This window comes from Papio anubis, chromosome 1 (assembly GCF_008728515.1).
Source record: "Papio anubis isolate 15944 chromosome 1, Panubis1.0, whole genome shotgun sequence".
NCBI lineage: Eukaryota > Metazoa > Chordata > Mammalia > Primates > Cercopithecidae > Papio > Papio anubis.
Genome location: NC_044976.1, coordinates 12,495,449 through 12,512,866, shown reverse-complemented (window position 1 = coordinate 12,512,866; position 17,418 = coordinate 12,495,449). Strand labels below are relative to the sequence as shown.

The window sequence follows — 17,418 nt, the reverse complement described above, 5'->3', positions numbered from 1 at the left end:
CTCATCTGAGCTCCGCAAAGATGCAGCACGGCCCCACAGATGGGCAGCCAACCAGGAGCCCCTCCCTCTTGCCAATTCTCCCACTGGAAAGTGGAGGATTCAGGGGAGGAATCGGGTGGGAGCCACAGGGCAGTTTGGCCTTTCACATCCCATTTAATTAGCCCTGATGCTTGAAGGAATATCCCTGAACTTGGCTGATGGATAAGAAAAAGCTGACATATTTGGGCTGGACTTTTAGGCTTGGCAGAGTGTTCACTCCATAGGGGCACAGGGACCGAGTGTCAGAGGGAAAGAAGAGCACAAAGCTGGAGCCCAAAGACCAAAAGTGTGTCCGGCTTCTCTATTATCTGGCATCCAACTAAACATTCCCTTTCATGCCTTCCTCTCTAGGCACAAAGACCCATTCAACCGTGAGGCAACTTCAACAAATTCAGCTCCACAGACAGGGTACCATGTGTGTCCCTATGTGCTGGACTCTGTTCCGAGCAGTGGGTACCAAGATAAACAAAGAAAACTCAGTGCCTTTTAGGAGGCCTTGGTTGAGCAAGGGAAGTGGGTCCATAAATAAATAATTAGAGAACAAGTGCATCCGCTTTATTACCTGCGAGACTTATGTTAAAATTCCCTTAAAGATGGAATGGCTTCTGTTTAGGCAATTCATGTATCCAAAAACTGTACTTCTAGCACCAGGACTTTATGAACCAAATTAATGATCAGATGGGCTGAAGGGCTGAAGATGAAAATGGAGATTTCCTGACGCTATGGTTAACGTGCTATATCTATTCTGGGGTGGCTTCCAGTCTCAGCTCTCCAAAGACAAAAAGACAATAAAAAGTGAGGACACCTGTTATAGGCTGGAATATGTCCCTCCTCACCCCCCAAATTCATATGTTCAAGTCCTAACCCCCAGTACCTCAGAATGTGACTAGACTTGGAGATAGAGGCTTTCAAGAGAAAATTAAGGTAAAATGAGGCTGTTTGGGTGATCCCTAATCCAATATGATTGGTGTACTTACGAGAAGAGGAAATTTGGGCACACAAAGAGACCGCAGGGGTACACAGAGGAAGAGCCATGTGAAGAGGCAGCAAGAAGGCCGCCGTCTGCAAGTCAAGGAGAGAGACCACAGTAGCAATCACCCCCTGCAAGTGTCTTGATCTTGGACTTCCAGCCTCTAGAACTGGGAGAAAATAAATGTTGATGGTTTAAGCCACCTAGTCCGTAGGATGGCTATGGCGGTCCTAGTAAACTAACACAGCATGACTCCCTCTTAGCAAACTAACGCAGCATGACTCATGGAGCAGATCTCCCCACTTGGCTGCTCACCGAGAGGACTTCATGCCAGCCTCAGGCACCAGCACCCCTTGGTGGCAATTGTGCACCAAAGCACAAAGATGGTGCAGTACCACCTTATCCCCTGAGAAACTGTTTGCCCCCCAGCACACAAAAAGGAAGCTCCTGGCCTCCTGATGTTCACAGACTGAGCACTGAGCTCACTGCCCCACTAGCTCACTTCACTGCGCTCTGCCTAACCTTAGACTTTTCTACTCCAATCCCACTCAGCCTCCTGGGACCTTCAGATTTGATATTCGGCACTGTCTTGCAAACTCAGACTCTGGCTCCCCCTTGCCCTCGAATTGCATTCAGTGTTGCCAGGACCACCGGGTCCTCCCAGCATCGTGAGTGGACCCGGGGACCTCACAACATTCCCACACTTCCTCAAATCTCTCTTCACTCCGGACAGAACAATCCCACGAGCCAAGTGCCCAAGTCTCCTCTCTGCCAGGGTGTCCCTAGCACTGACTCGAAGCCTGGCACACAGTGTGGGCTTCATATACCTCTAGTGACCAAATTCACAGACTGGATACATACACAAAGAACAGCCTTTCTCTCATAACCCCATGCATTCTTTCAAAGCAAGACTCCTGAGTCAGGTGAAAGCATTTTAGATTTATTTAGCGCGTTCTCTCTTACCAAGGATGACGGGGAAAGGTCAGAGGACCCCAGAGCACTTCTGAGTGCATACATACATAGAGAAAGGCAGAGACTCTGCTAATTTCCTGAGTAGGAAATACCCTGTCCCCATTAGTGTCAGATTTCCTGGCCTCCTGGCTTTACCATGGCTCCAGTGTTATGTGAACCTTTGTTTATTTATTTATTTTATTTTTTATTTTGTTTATTTTTTTTTTTTTTTGAGACAGAGTCTCGCTCTGCCGCCCAGGCTGGAGTGCGGTGGCGCAATCTCGGCTCACTGCAAGCTCCGCCTCCCGGGTTCATGCCATTCTCCTCCCTCAGCCTCAGAGTAGCTGGGACTACAGGCACCCGCCAGCACGCCTGGCTAATTTTTTGCATTTTTAGTAGAGACGGGTTTCACCGTGTTAGCCAGGATGGTCTCGATCTCCTGACCGCGCGATCCGCCCGCCTCGGCCTCCCAAAGTGCTGGGATTACAGGCGTGAGCCACCGCGCCCTGCGAACACACACTCAGACCAAAAAAAAAAAACCACACACACACACAGTAAAGGGGTATGCTTTTTCTCAGCTATTGGAAAACATATATAGGTTTCACGGATCCTACATTACCTCTAAAATTGTTTTCAGATCTGGCATGCCCTATGTTAAACAGCTTCCTCGTTTTTCTTTTTATGTGCAGCCTTCACTGTGAAATAGTTTTTGCATCTGGACAATGAAATTGAACTTGCCTAAAGGGCAAGGAACAACGTATAATCATAAATTGAAATCTTTTCAGTTGGAAAGAAGTCACTGGAGGCAAAGAGGTGGTGGGAAACTTTTGTTTTGTTTTGTTTGAGATGGAGTCTCACTCTGTCACCCAGGCTGGGGTGCAGTGGTATGATCTTGGCTCACTGTAACCTCTATCTCCCGGGTTCAAGTGATTCTCCTGCCTCAACCTCCTGAGTAGCTGGGATCACAGGCGCCCACCACCACACCCAGCTAATTTTTGTATTTTTAGTAGAGACAGGGTTTCACCATGTTGGCCAGGCTTGTCTTGAACTCCTGACCTCAAATGATCCGCCCACCTCGGCCTCCCAAAGTGCTGGGATTACAGGCATGAGCCACCACACCTGGCCAGTGGTGGGAGACATGTAATATTTAGGTAGTTACTTCACCGTTCTCCAAGACCCAGCATAAGCAGTCCAAGGAGGAACATCAGATCAGGGGTTAGAAGACCCAAGGTTGATTTACAATCCCACCTCTTCAAAGCTGTGTGACGTTGGGGAAATCACTTCACCTCTCTGATCGTCCTTATTTTATTTTTTTTATTATACCTTTGCATTTGTAAAATAAAAGTGTTATTTATGCCATGTCTCTCATCAGGTCATTGTAAAATTCAAATAAGACCTTTAATAAAATGCACCACTCTGTACAAATAAAGGAAGCATATCAGGAAAGAACATCTGAAGCTTGGGTTCAGATTCCCGCTCTGCCAGTGAATACTTCTGTGTCTGTGGGCCTCAGGTATCACTTTTTCCTTTTATGCTTCCGTTTCTTCATCTTAAAATGTAATAAATAAATTAAGCATCTTGGCAGGGGGTGCAGACGAGGGCTTCTGCCTTTATGACACATGGAATACCAGATGCGAGGCCTTTTCCTGTTGGAATTCTAGAGGAGGAAGCGTCTATCTTTGGCTGCTTCCCCTAGGGAACCCCATAATGAGAGAAAGGTCTTCGTGCCTCACGTGGCCGAAAGTCCTGCCCGTTTCAGTTGCAACTGTGTCCTAAGGAATCCCAGCTTCATTTTGCTCCACCACACACACAATCCACTTAAGTAGTGAGAAAAATCTGCTACAGATATAAACCAGATCATGTCACTGGCTAGTCCGAAACCCTCAGTGCTTAATATACCTCCCACTTACAACAAACCCTAAATTCCTTATTAGGGCCTCTAAGGCCAGGTAAGACCTGCCCGCAACCTCCAGCCCCCACCCCACCCCACCCACTCCACTGGCCTTACTGACCGAGGCTGCAGTTATACCTGCCTTCCCATGGTTCCTCAATCCTGCCCTGATCTTTGTTGCCTGAAGGTAATGGTTCCTCAAATCTGCCCTGATCCTTGTTGCCTGAGGGTAATGGTTCCTGGAACCTGCCCTGATCTTTGTCACCTGAGGGTAATGTTTCTTCCATGGATGCCTTTTTCCCCTGCATTCCTTTCCTGTGGCTGCTGTAAGAAGTCACCCCAAACTGGGTGACTTAACAGAAATTTACTATCTTCCAGTTAAGGCTGGAGTTGAAAACTAAGGTGTCAGCCGGGCCCCACTCCCCCAAAAGGTTCCAGGGAACCACAGACCCTCCCAGCTTCTGGTGGCTTTGGCTTTCCCTGTGGCAGAGTCCCCAGCTCTCTGCCTCTGTCTTCACATTGCCTTGTCTTCTGTATCTCTGTCTTCGCCTCTCTGTCTCCACGTGTCACTGGATTTAAGCCCATCTGGATGATCCAGGGTGATTTCACCTTGAGACCCTTTTAAATTACCTCTGCATAGATCCTTTTTCCAATCAAGGTCACCATCACAGGTCCCCAGGAATGTTTGGCTAGGACATGGACACGTCTTTCTGGGGGCCACCACTGACCCACAAACCCCACTGCCACACATTTTTGATAGTCACAATCGGGACGGGGCAGGGGGAGGATGGTGCTCCCGACGACCAGTGGGTAGAGGCCAGAGAAGCTACTAAACATCCCACAGAGCACAGGATGCCCCTCCACAAGAGAGGATTCTCCAGCCCCAAATGTCAATAGCGCTGAGACGGAGAAGACCTGCCTTCCAGTTTTGGCACCTGCTGTTCCCTCTTCCTGGGAGACTAGTCTCACGCGCCTGTGGAATCTGATCTTGTTATTGAGGCCTCACCACGGCCACCCATTACCCCATCCACTCGCTACTGCAATATGTGTTTCATTTTCCTCAGAGCCGCGTCTCAATGGGAAGCCCTTATTGACTCACTTACTTGTTTGCTGTGTCTCCCTCTCTCCCCTCCCCAGCGCTAACCCCCAACAGGAGACTGACCACGAGCTCCGTGTGAAAGCTGGATTTTGTCTCTTTCCGAACCACATCTCCATGCCAAGAACAGAGCAGGTGCTCTGTGCACAGTTTATGAATGGAAGAATGAATGAATGAACAAGTAAATATCCTGCAAGAGGGCGGGCCTCAGAGGCACTGTCCACACCAAACATTGCCAGCACCCTTGAGGGGACTGATGGGACTTCGGGAACTCAGAGAGACCATCGGTGAATATAACAACATGTCCTTTTCCAGAGAGCTTAAGCGATAAATAAGAAAAGATCTTCCCTTCTTTTTCTCTGTGAGTTTAAGTCAAAATGTGGGTTTCACCAGTGTCTATTATGTGCCAAGGATGGTCATAACTGATGTGATATTAACAATGAAGCTGAATGCAAGATCCCTGACTTGAACAAGCCTGGATTGTGGTTAAGACGATGACACTGAACCCAGATAAAACAGTGTCTGATTAGGTGCCAGGTTGTGTGAGGCTAGAGAGAGCCAGCGGCTAGGCAGGGACGGGTGGCATGGTAAAAGTGTCATCATAGGGGCTTGCTTCAGCAGCACATATTAAAATGAGAATGGTACACAGAAGATTAGCACAGCCCCTGTGTAAGAATGACACCCCAATTTGTGAAGCGTCCCATGTTTTGCTCAGTCTTCGGAAGGTCATTTCACCTTAGTGAACGTGCTCCAAGGAAACAATGTGAGGCAAAGCAAAACAGGTGACACCAAATGTTGAAATTGTGGTTGTGCACTACAAAAATATTTACGTAAGGTGATTTATGATATAAGAAAGGAACAGAGTTACATGTGAAATGCATCTTGCAAATGGGGGGAAAGTCATCACAGAAAGGTAGACCCTTGCCTGGGTCAGAATGAATGGGGAGGGCTCCCACTGGGAAGGAGCCTCTGAGGGGCCAGCCACACATTGGTCATGACTGAGAGATGAAGGGAGAAGCCTGGGCCACTTGGGAGCTGGTGAAGAAAAGGCCCCAGGAGAGGGTGGCAGCATGGATGGGTTTAGGTTGGATTCCATCACTTTCCGTCCTTGACCACTGAGACCAGGGGTGTGTGTGTTTGACCCATAGATAATACAGGCCCAACTGGGAGCTTTCAGTGAGGGAGGACACCTCAGAAGTCATTTGGGAAGATTGATCTGAGAGAAATAGAATAGCCAGGAAGAAGGAGAACTTGAAGGGAGGCTACCGTCCCATTTGCGGGTGATTGCGCCCATCCAGGCATGAAATGGTTTACTCTATTAGAAATGCCTATTTATTTCATAAGGAGAAGCAGAAACCTCCTTCACTTTTCCATCCTTGCCTCTCCTGTTGCCTCTCCTCTTCTCTGTGTTTGGAATCCTTGCTTAAAAATTCATCTGACTACACACCTGCTCGGAGTGATTCTCTTCTCTGCAACAAAGCACTCATTTCCAACGGGGAAAACTGGAGTCACAGAGATGCTGGGAGGGAATGGTCCTGCAGAAGATGCAGCAGAAGGTACATACTCATCAACAAGGCTGACATCTGTTGGAGACAACCATCTCCCTGAAGCCTCAACATCCACATTGCTTGACTTGGTTAAAATCTTTGACCTCAACACAGCATGAATGCAGCTTAAAAAAAAAAAAGGCATGCCTCTGTGTGTTTCATTTTATGCACTCGAAAAGCAGGCAGAATGCAGAAAAGTGGAGCTTCAGCCTCTGCAGGAAAATGGCAATGAAAACACAACCATGGAATTGTCCCAGCAGAAGAGACTCTGGCTGCCCAAGTAGTGACATCAAGATATTGGTGGAAATTCCAGACAACAGCTGGTTTGATCTATTATTTACATTCTCACATAATTTTTACAGCTTTTCTGGATTTTAAAATCATCTCTGCCAACTACCCATTCCTCAGCTTTGCTATCAAATATCGTCTTGCTTATCAAGTTACTCCCTACAAAGTAGGGTAAAAGAAGTATGTCACAGAGCAGTAGCCAAAACAAAAAACAAACAATAACAGTAACCAAGGTAGGTGTTTTAATCTAGTAGAGCATAATACAGGTACCTTTTTGTCCAAAAACAAGGACAAAAATGTTAGATCTTAAGTGTGATGTGGTAGAAATCTACAGCAAATGGAAAGAATGTATTTACAGATAAGCCTTCCGAAGAACAATCTGCTTCAATGCTCACAGCTTAAAACCAATTGACTACATGGATGATGAAAATGATCTGGTAGGTGCAATTAGCTACTTTATAACCAGGAGGCAATTGCTTCTACTGTGGCTTAATAACAACAGAATATTCTTCTACTGTAACAGAATAGAGAACATCAGCTCATCAACTATGTGAGCTGGGTCAGGTGAACAACTATCTCATTGAATCTCAGTTTCCCTGGTTATGACACGGAGTAGAATCCCACAGGATTGTGATGGGAATGAAATGGGATGGTTCACATAGGAACTCTCTGTCAAAAAGCAGTGTGCTCATTCAAGGAGGCACTTCTGGATAAAACAGAGCCAAAAGTGGCCCCAGGCAGAAGAAGTTACTGATTCAGAAGAGGTTATTGATTCCTTGGCCACAGGAGTGAAGTTCAAAGAAGAATTGGGTTTTATTGAATTACTCAAGTTTTGCTCAAACACTTTACAGTTATCTCTGATGCCTCACTTTCTGCTGCACATCTAAAATTATTACAAATTCTTTTATTTCTTCTTTGAAACATATTCAGAATCTGACCACCTCTTACCCCCTCCACTGCTGACACCCAGCTTTCCTCATCTCTCACCCGGGTCTCCCGGTGCCAACACTTCCCATCTACACCCACTGACAGCTGGCTCTTTCACAGCCACGGCCAGATCATGTCTCTCCTTTGCTCAGAATCCTGCAGGGGCCAGTCTTTTCTGAGATCTGGAATTACTTCTCTAGCCTCATCTTCTACTGTGTCCTACACACTCGGTTCCAACCATGCTGACTTCCCTGCTGCTGCTTGAGCACACCAGGCACCTTCTGCCTCTGGGCCTTGCACTGGCTATTTCCTGCATCTGGAATGTTTGCTCAGATATTCCTGGAACTCCCTCGCCTCTTCCAAGTCATCTTCTCAAAGAGGCTGATTCTCACCTCCCTATTGAAAACTGGAACCCTCTACCCTGATCTCCCTTAGCTTGTGTGCTAGTTCTTTTTCACAGAACTTACCACCTTCTAACATTACTTGCTATTTTTCTTCTTTATTTTCTACATTTTCACACACATATATAAGCATTTGAATGCTCATATCATGAGGGAAGGATCTTTGGGCATCTTATTCATGGATGTATTCCACATTGGACCCATAGTAGGTCCTCAATAAATATTTTTAATTTTTAAAAGTGTTTATTAGGCATAGTGATTAAAAGCTTGGATTCATGATCCAGATTGCCTGCATTTGAATCTGGGTTCTTCCAATTCCTAACTGTATAACTGTGGATACTTTACATAATTTCTCTGTGCCTGATTTTCCTCCTGTAAATGAACCCCCGCTTCTATTGAAGTAATTCTTGTGGAATTATTGCTCCTTGCACTTCAGGTTGGTATATGGTAAACCAGAATATGGGGTTTCATTCCCCATAGTGATGAGTTAGCTGACCAACAGAAGAGGTTTCTAAGGGAAGGTTTGCATACCACACCTTTCCCTGGTTAACCATCTTCTAGATGCCTGCTAATAAAACTATACTCATATATGATAGGCTATATCAATTAAAATTCCTTGATGAAGCAACATGGGTGAGCAGACTCAAATATCCACGGTAGTCACAGTTTGACTTGTGGGGTTCTCCCTCTCCTTCTCTCACCTCTGCTTCCTCTGAGTTGGGCAATATCCTCAGTCAGCTCTTGCCTCATGGTGCCAAGATGGCTGCCACAGTTCCAGACTAGACACCATCATAGGCTGTGGACTAGTAGAAGAGCACAGAGCTCCTTTGCCAGACTGCCCATCTGGGGCTCTTGCTCTGCTCTCTTTGGCTCGTATGCCCATCCTTGACTCAATCACTCTAGTAAAAATATATGATTCTCTGATTAGCTAAAACCTACGTCAAATGCTCCCTAAGTCAGAGGTGAAGTCCCTCCCAGGGCACACAGACAGGGGGCGGGAGAAAGCAAGGTCAGACACAAGGTCAGACACAGTTAGCAGCAGAAGGATGCATGGGTACCAGAAGCCAGAGACAGCACATGTCCACTGTCCTGAGAACACTACCAATCCCCTCCAAAGAATCTTCCCTCCCTACTTCCTTTAGGTTTCACAATCCACTGAAGTATCCTTCCCTAAGAACTCAAAGTCGGTTATATTTGGACCAGGTACCTCTGGGCCCAGTGAAGGAAGATGGGCATCTACAATCTACTGATGCTAAACCTAACCTTGAGGTAAGATGAAACCCAAACCCTTGTAATAAAACTAGATATGTGATATGGTTTGGATCTGTGTCCCCACCCAAATCTCATGTTCAATTGTAGTCCCCAGTGTTGGAGGTGGGGCCTGGTGGGAGGTGATTTGATCATGGGGGTGGTTTCCCATGAATGGTTTAGCACCATCCCTTTGGTGCTGTTCTCATGATAGTGAATGAGTTCTCACATGACCTGGTTGTTTAAAAAAGTGCACAGTACCTCCCCCTCTCTCTTGCTCCTTCTCTGCCCATGTGAGACGCCGTTCCTCTTTGCCTTCTGCCATGATTATAAGTTTCCTGAGGCCTCCCCAGAAGCCAAGCAGATGCCAGCATCATGCTTCCTATACAGCCTGCAGAACCATGAGCCAATTAAACCTCTTTTCTATGTAAATTACCCAGTGTCAGGTATTTTTTTATAGCAATGCAAGAACGGATGAATACAATATACACAGGAAAACCGCATGTCCTTATGGTCTGTCTCCTGTATGTCCATAGCGGAGTGTGAACAAGGTACTTATCCCATCTGTGCCTCAGTTTCCTCATATCTGAAATGGGCATCCTACTTTTTCATGCTAAATAGGGCTGCTGTGAAGATTAAATTGGATCATACACATAAAGCCCTTAGAACAGTGCCTGGCACCTGGCAAAGACCTGCTAAATGTTAACAATTATTATTGTCCTTGTTATTATTAGCAAGGGACCAGTAACCAGCTTAGTACAGTACTAAGTCTTGTGACATGAGACAGATGTACGCAGTGTTATTTGGCCTGAGAGTCCTTTATATCTTCCCAAGAGGAATGTTTGCCTTGAGTGTCAGCTATTGAGACATTTATAGACAGACTTTTCAGCATGTCCCACCCTGGGTTGGACTCTCCCTAGCTAAAGAGTTAATCCATCTAATCAGTAAATTGCTCTAGCCCTTGTCTGTTACTAGCTAATAAAAAGAAGGCTGAGTTGATGGTGGTCTAAGATGAGCCAAGTGGAAGACGGAAAAAGATTCATCCCGGAGGGCAATGGACTGGAGACACTAGAGGAGTTCTAACATTTGCTCCAATTGTGGTAACCCTGAAGACAAAAAGATGGCACAGACACACCTGAGCAGCTGCAAACCCTTGCTGCCCCTTAGCATCCAACAGTGAACTATCTAAGCCGGAAAAATAATTGCCCTAACACAATTGACTTAAGTCTCTTATCTGCCCAGAGCTTCTGGCCTGAGCTTATGAGTCCTGATAAAAGTCTAAGGATGGGAAGGAAAGGCTCTCTGCCTCTCCAGTAAGGAAAAAATCTGCCTGCTCCCCTACAGACCCATGGACTGCCTGGCCTTCCCATCATGAAAACCCATAGATAGCATGCAGGAAAGAAGATTTTTTTTTTTTTTTTAAAAAGGGTTAAAGCTGACTGTTTTTCATTGGTGACTCATCTTACCTAGTGTTTGTCTCTGAAAAAGATTCAGAATCCTGGCTTTAGCAAAGGGTTTTTTTTTTGTTGTTTTTTTGTTTTTTTTTTTTTTTTTTTGATGGTGACAGGCTTTCTAAGGCTACCCAGCCAGGGCAACCTCTCTGGATATCCTGGCAAATCTGGAACCAACTGTTTTCCTGACAATCTGGTGAGAGAAGCCAGGAAACTAATCTGTCGCATTCTTTTAAAACCCTTGGCAGTTTTTAGTCAAATTACAGCTCAGATGTTTGGTCAGCAGACAACCCAGTTCCACTAAAACATTCCTGGCTCTATCCCTAATGAGTGTTAGAATCCACCATGGTCCAGTTGGTTCTTCTGACACCCAGTCTTCCCATCTGTAAAATGGGGAGATTCAACCAGATCAATTCTGAGATCTCCTAGGTGAACATCCTCATGATGTTCTGTTTCAAAGAAAGGGTTTGTATCTGTGGTGAGCATGTAAGGCAAAAATTATCCCATGACATGGTTTCCATTGCCTATACAATGGAATAGGCCTTAGGTTTTGTTTTTTTTTCTGGACTGTACGTTAAATTTTATACACTCCAAAATTTGAGACTCACTGAGCAAGACAAAGAAAGGAGTAAAAGAGATGGATGCAGGCCGGCATCTCGGCCTTCAAACGATCTTATCTTGAAAATAACTATCAAATCCCTGATGATGAAAAGGGGATGGGGGAAGAAGGGATAACATGTTCCTGCCTGATGGTAGGGTTTGATCTATTTTGTTTTGAAAACCCTCTGGAGCCTTGGCCCTACTGATAGATTTGTTTCTCTCTAAAAGGATTAAATAACATGTTATGAGTGAATAAAGCATTTAGCACAGAATCCAGAACCTGGTAGGTAGGAATACTGGAAACTAGTTGGATTTGAATCTAAACCTTGCCTTTTCACCATTCTTCGACAAACCACAAAGGAGAATGTGGTCACCTGTGAGCTGTCCTCCAAAGCTGGGTTTTCCAATGGTGACCCCACCACACAGCTGCCCCATGCAATGCCCTGGTCTCAGGTCCCCTGGACCCTGAGGTTAGCAGCAGCAGAAGAGTGAGCAATGCCACTGCAGCTGAGCTCACATGTGGGAAACCTTTCCGTAAATAGCAAAGGCTGCTCATCAATGATGAATCATTAGCACCATCCACCTGACCAATGAAACCAGACTGGGCCTTCTCATGTGGGTAGTTCACGAGCTAACATTTCAGTCCTCAGCATGAGCCAGGCAATGGTCCGTGATTTACCTGCAACAAGAACCCCTTACAGTGTGAGGCACACACCATCATCACCAGTCTTACTTGCTCAGGGAGGACAGAGAAGATCAGAGAGGCTAAGTGACATGGCCAGCCTCACCCCATCACTAACTGGTAGATCTGGGATTCAGACCTGGGTCATGCCTGTCTTTAGAAGGGGCCCATCTTTCCTCTTACCTCCCCACCCCCTGATTTCAGATCTGCTGACCCAACCCCCAGTGTGATGGTATTTGGAGGTGGGGCCTTTGGGAGGTGTATTAGTACATGTTCACGCTGCTGATAAAGACACACTTGAGACCAGGAAGAAAAAAAGGTTTTAATGAACTTACAGTTCGACGTAGATGGATAGGCCTCACAATCACGGTGGAAGGTGAAAGGCATGTCTCACATAGCAGCAGATAAGAGAAGCAGCTTGCGCCGGGAAATTCCCCTTTTTAAAACCATCAGTTCCCATGAGACTGATTCACTATCACAAGAAAAGCATGGGGAAGACCTGCCCACATGACTCAATTACCTCCCACCGGATCCTTCCCACAATACATGAGAATTCAAGATGAGATTTGGATGGGGACACAGTCGACTCGTATCATTCCACCCCTGGTCCCTCCCAAATCTCAAGTCCTCACATATCAAAACCAATCATGCCTTCCCAATAGTTCCCCAAAGTCTTAACTCATTTCAAGCACTAACTCAAAAATCCACAGTCCGAAGTCTCATCCCAGACAAAGCAAGTCCCTTGCACCTATGAGTCTGTAAAATCAAAAGCAAGTTAGTTACTTCCTAGATACAATCCAGGCATTGGGTAAATACAGCCATTACAAATGGGAGAAAATGGCCAAAACAAAGGGGCCACAGGACCCATGCAAGTCCCAAATCCAGCAGGGCAGTCAAATCTGAAAATTCCAAAATGATCTCATTTGACTCCATGTCTCATATCCAAGTTACACTGATGAAAGAGGTAGGTTCTCATGGTCTTGGGCACCTCACCCGTGTTGCTTTGCAGGGTACAGCCTCCCTGTTGACTGCTTTTACAGGCTGGCATTGAGTGTCTGCAGTTTTTCCAGGTGCACAGTGGGAGCTGTCGGTGGATCTACCATTCTGGGGTCTGGAGGACAGTGGCCCTCTTCTCACAGCTCCACTAGGCAGTGTCCCAGTAGAGACTCCATGTGGGAACTCTGACCCCATATTTCCCTTCTGCACTGCCCAAGCAGAGGCTCTCCATGAAAACCCTGCCCCTGCAGCAAACTTCTGCCTAGACATCCAGGTGTTTCCATACATCCTCTGAAATCTAGGCAGAGGTTACCAAACCTCAACTCTTGACTTTTGTGCATTGGCAGGCTCAACACCATGTGGAAGCTGCCATGGCTTGAGGCTTGCACCCTCTGGAGCCATGACCCGAGCTCTACATTGGCCCCTTTCAGCCATGGCTGGAGCAGCTGGGATGGAAAGTGCCAGATCCCTAGGCTGCACACAGCATGGGGACCCTGGGCCTGTCCCACAAAACCACTTTTTTCTCCTAGGCCTCTGGGCCTGTGATGGAAGAGACTGCTGTGAAGACCTCTGACGTGCCCTGGAGACATTATCCCCATTGTCTCGGGGATTAAGAATTGGTTCCTTGTTACTTACGCAAATTTCTTCAGTCGGCTTAGATTTCTCCTCAGAAAATGGGATTTCCTTTTCTATTGCATTGTCAGGATGCAGGTTTTTCAAACTTTTATGCTCTGCTTCCCTTATAAAACTGAATGCCCTTAATAACACCCAAGTCACATCTTGAATACTTTGCAGCTTAGAAATTTATTCTGCCAGATACCCTAAATCATTTCTCTCAAGTTCAAAGTTCCACAAATCTCTAGGGGCAAAATGCTGCCAGAATCTTTGCTAAAACACAACAAGAGTTCCCTTTGCTCCAGTTCCCAACAAGGTCCTCATTTCCATCTGAGACCACCTCAGCCTGGACTTTATTGTCTATATCGCTATCAGCATTTTAGGCAAAGCCATTCAACAAGTCTCTAGGAAGTTCCAAATTTTCCACATTTTCCTGTCTTCTTCTGAGCCCTCCAAATTGTTCCAACCCCTGCCTGTTACTCAATTCCAAAGTTGTGTCCACATTTTTGGGTATCGAATTCAGTGGCACCCCACTCCGTTGGTACCAATTTACTATATTAATCCATTTTCATGCTGCTGATAAAGACATGCCTGAGACTGGGAAGTAAAGGAGGTTTTAATGGACTTACATTTCCATGTGGCTGAGGAGGCCTCACAATCACGGTGGAAGGTAAAAGGCACGTCTCACATAGCAGCAAAGAGAAGAAGTTTGTGCAGGGAAAGTCCCCTTTTTGAAACCATTAGATCTCATAAGACTTATTCACTATCATGAGAACAGCATAGGAAAGACCTACCCCCATGATTCAATTACCTCCCACTGGGTCCCTCCCACAACATGTGGGAATTCAAGATGAGATTTGGGTGGGGACACAGCCAAACCATATCAGGAGGTAATTAGGGTTAGATGAGGTCACGAGGGTAGGGTTCTCATGATGGGATTGGTGGCTTTATAAGAAGTGAGAGACACTGTTGTATCTCTACCATGTGAGGACACAGTGAGAAGGTGGCTGTCTGCAAGTCAGGAAGAGAGCCCTCACCAGGAAGTGAATCTGCAGGTACCTTGCTCTTGGACTTCCAGCCTCCAGAACTGTGGAAGATCAATGTCTGCTCTTTAACCCACTCAGTCTGTGGGACTTTGTTATGGCAGCCTGGGCTGACTAAGGCAGACATCAACAGAGCCAGCACAGGAGCAGTGGCTAAGAACGTGGGGTTTGTACACAATAGACCTGGGTCAGACTTAGCACCTCCAAATACTAAGTAAGTGAACCAATTTACCCTCTCTGGGAAAATGTACCCTCCGTCGTTGTAGTTGTGTCATTTATAAATGGGAATGGTAACAGCACTTGCCTTATGGAATCATTGTGGGGATAGAGTTAGAGGGCTCAGCATTTCTAGTACACAGCAAGCTTGCAATGAATATTAGATTAGAAAATATACTGACACTGTGTCATCACTTTCAGAGATCAAGGTATTGAAAGTTTCCATCTAATCAGTTTTCCAACCTGATATGTGAAAAGAGTAATCTATCAAACCGTTATCATTGTTAATGGTGAATGGGGGGATGCAGAAGGAAGGGAGGAAGAAGGAAAGGCTTTTCGAATACAGAGTGATATGTGGGCAGTCGGCCCAGATATGGAGGATATGGGGGGCGGGCATCAAGGGTGGGGTGGGCAAAGAGAGGACACAATCTGGATGCCTGAAATAGGGGGCTCGAGAGAGTTCCAGGCTGGAGAGCAGAGTGTGGCTTCAAACACCTAAACCACTTCCTTCCTGATTCTGGAAATCACCAGAGCCACATCCTGCCTCCCCAGGGATCTCCAGGGTTAAAAGAGAGCCCTGAGGAAAATCAAAGTCTTGCCTCAAAAGTGCGCTGATCCCCAACGCCGGCCTCCCACACAGCAGCTGAAACATAATACATTCCGTCACCCACACGCACTGTCTGGGTAGCCTGAAAATAATGGGGCCGGCTGCTGCTGTGGCCCTGAAGAACCAGGCACCGAATCGGTCCAGGGATGCTTCCCATGCAGCTTTGCCACTGCCATGGCTTGCCTGGGGCTCAGCGTTTCTCAAAGGCTGACTGCACCTCTTAAAAGCTGCACTGCAAGGCCTTGGAGGATTCATTGAGCTGCGAGAGAAGAGTGCCCTCCCCTGGACGTTTGCTGCCGGTTTGTGGCCTCCACCAAAACCACCGCTGAGGTTTCCCCTTCCTATCCGAACAAGGGGGCAGATTCCAGGCAAACGCCCCTTAATTTCAGACGGCCACACACAGGCACTGGTCAGTAGATGCCCCACTGGCGTCTTTGCTCTCCTGCTGTTCAAAAGTTTCCACCATGCAAAGCCCCTGGCATTACTAATGTCATTGAGTCTGCATGCAAATCCTCATAGAACAGGACAAGAAACCGAGTTCAGGAAGGCTCAATGGTTTTCCAAGGTCATGGAGCTTGGACAGAGCTCAGACACCCCAGCACTGTGGTCAGGAAGGAGCTTATACTCTGCAGTCAGAACACTTGGGTGCTTGTCCAGCTCTTTCATTTTTTCAGCCGTGCAATTCAGGGAAAGTGACTCAACCTCTCTAAGTGTCAGTTTCCTTTTCCGTAAAACAGGATAATCAACTCAAACATGGAAGTTCTTGGAAAAATACCAAGCACATGGGAAGGATGTAATCAATGACGTCTCCAGTCACCTTCCTTCTCTGTCAGACCTCAGGGCCTGGGCTAATGGTGGGCCTGCATTTTTCAGGGAAATTGCTTTATATGTCACTACCTGTGTAAAGGCAGAATTTGGAGAACTCAGCTGAGAATGTGGGGTGACACTGGCTTTTGCCACCCAGTCATCCTTTTGCTGGACATCACAGGGTTGGCAGGGTATTTGCCACTGAACATCTCTGTTCTCTGTCAGCCCCAACTCCCTACAAGACAGGGATTGTATAGCTTTTACGCCAGAGAAAGAACCAAGAAACGAGTGACTTTACTGCTGTCCCCTGACTTGCCCAGCCTTGAAATTGCATGGGGATCCCCAGTGCTGAGGAAGGGGTGGGCAGGAAGGAAGGAGCACCTCCTACAGACAAATCTACACTGTAGAAATAAACAGGAAGACTTTGGAGGGTGCAACTGAAAAAGTGAAGAAACTCCTCATCTCTAATGAGCAGGGGAATGATGTGTCACTTTAGACGCTTGGGCAAAGTCTTTGCCCATCAAAGCCAGGGATGCAGTTAGTGACAGGCAAGACTGCCTTTCTCCCACACAGCACTTTGAACTCTGCTGGGGCTGACATCAGCACTCAGTGAACAGTTATCTAGAGCTTTCTATGTATCAGGCACAGGGCTGGGGGCTGAGATCCACTAAAGAGTGTGGCAGCTTGGAAAAGGTCAGGAGACAAAACCAAGGCAAAGGGCATGGCCGGAACAAGCAGCACAGCCAGCCTAGTCATCAGTGCCAAGACTGTACTCTCTCATGCCTCCAATGTCTCTGACTTCTTCTGCTACCCGCCAAGACAACTCCTTGCTTTGAAAGGACTCATGTGATTACACCAGGCCCACTCCATCCATCTCCCTTTTTCCATGTAAGGTAACACAATCACAGGAGTGACATCTTATCAGAGTCGCAGATTCCCCCTACACTGAAAGGAGAAGTGATCGTACAAGGGTGAGGGTCCCTGGAGGTGAGGGGAGAGTGTCTGCCACCCTCCCAATGAAGTTCTTTCTCCTTAAAGCCAGG

The 17,418-nt window shown here is 46.6% G+C and overlaps 1 protein-coding gene and 1 non-coding gene across 3 annotated transcripts in view; one reads left to right on the top strand and one right to left on the bottom strand.

Moving 5' to 3' along the window:
* KAZN (kazrin, periplakin interacting protein) overlaps positions 1-17,418 on the bottom strand; it is a 1,237,957-nt gene that overhangs the window by 1,006,843 nt on the left and 213,696 nt on the right. The window lies entirely within an intron of this gene.
* LOC116272036 lies at positions 5,555-5,657 on the top strand. The gene has a single exon (XR_004180765.1). It is a non-coding gene; the product is annotated as a U6 spliceosomal RNA (small nuclear RNA).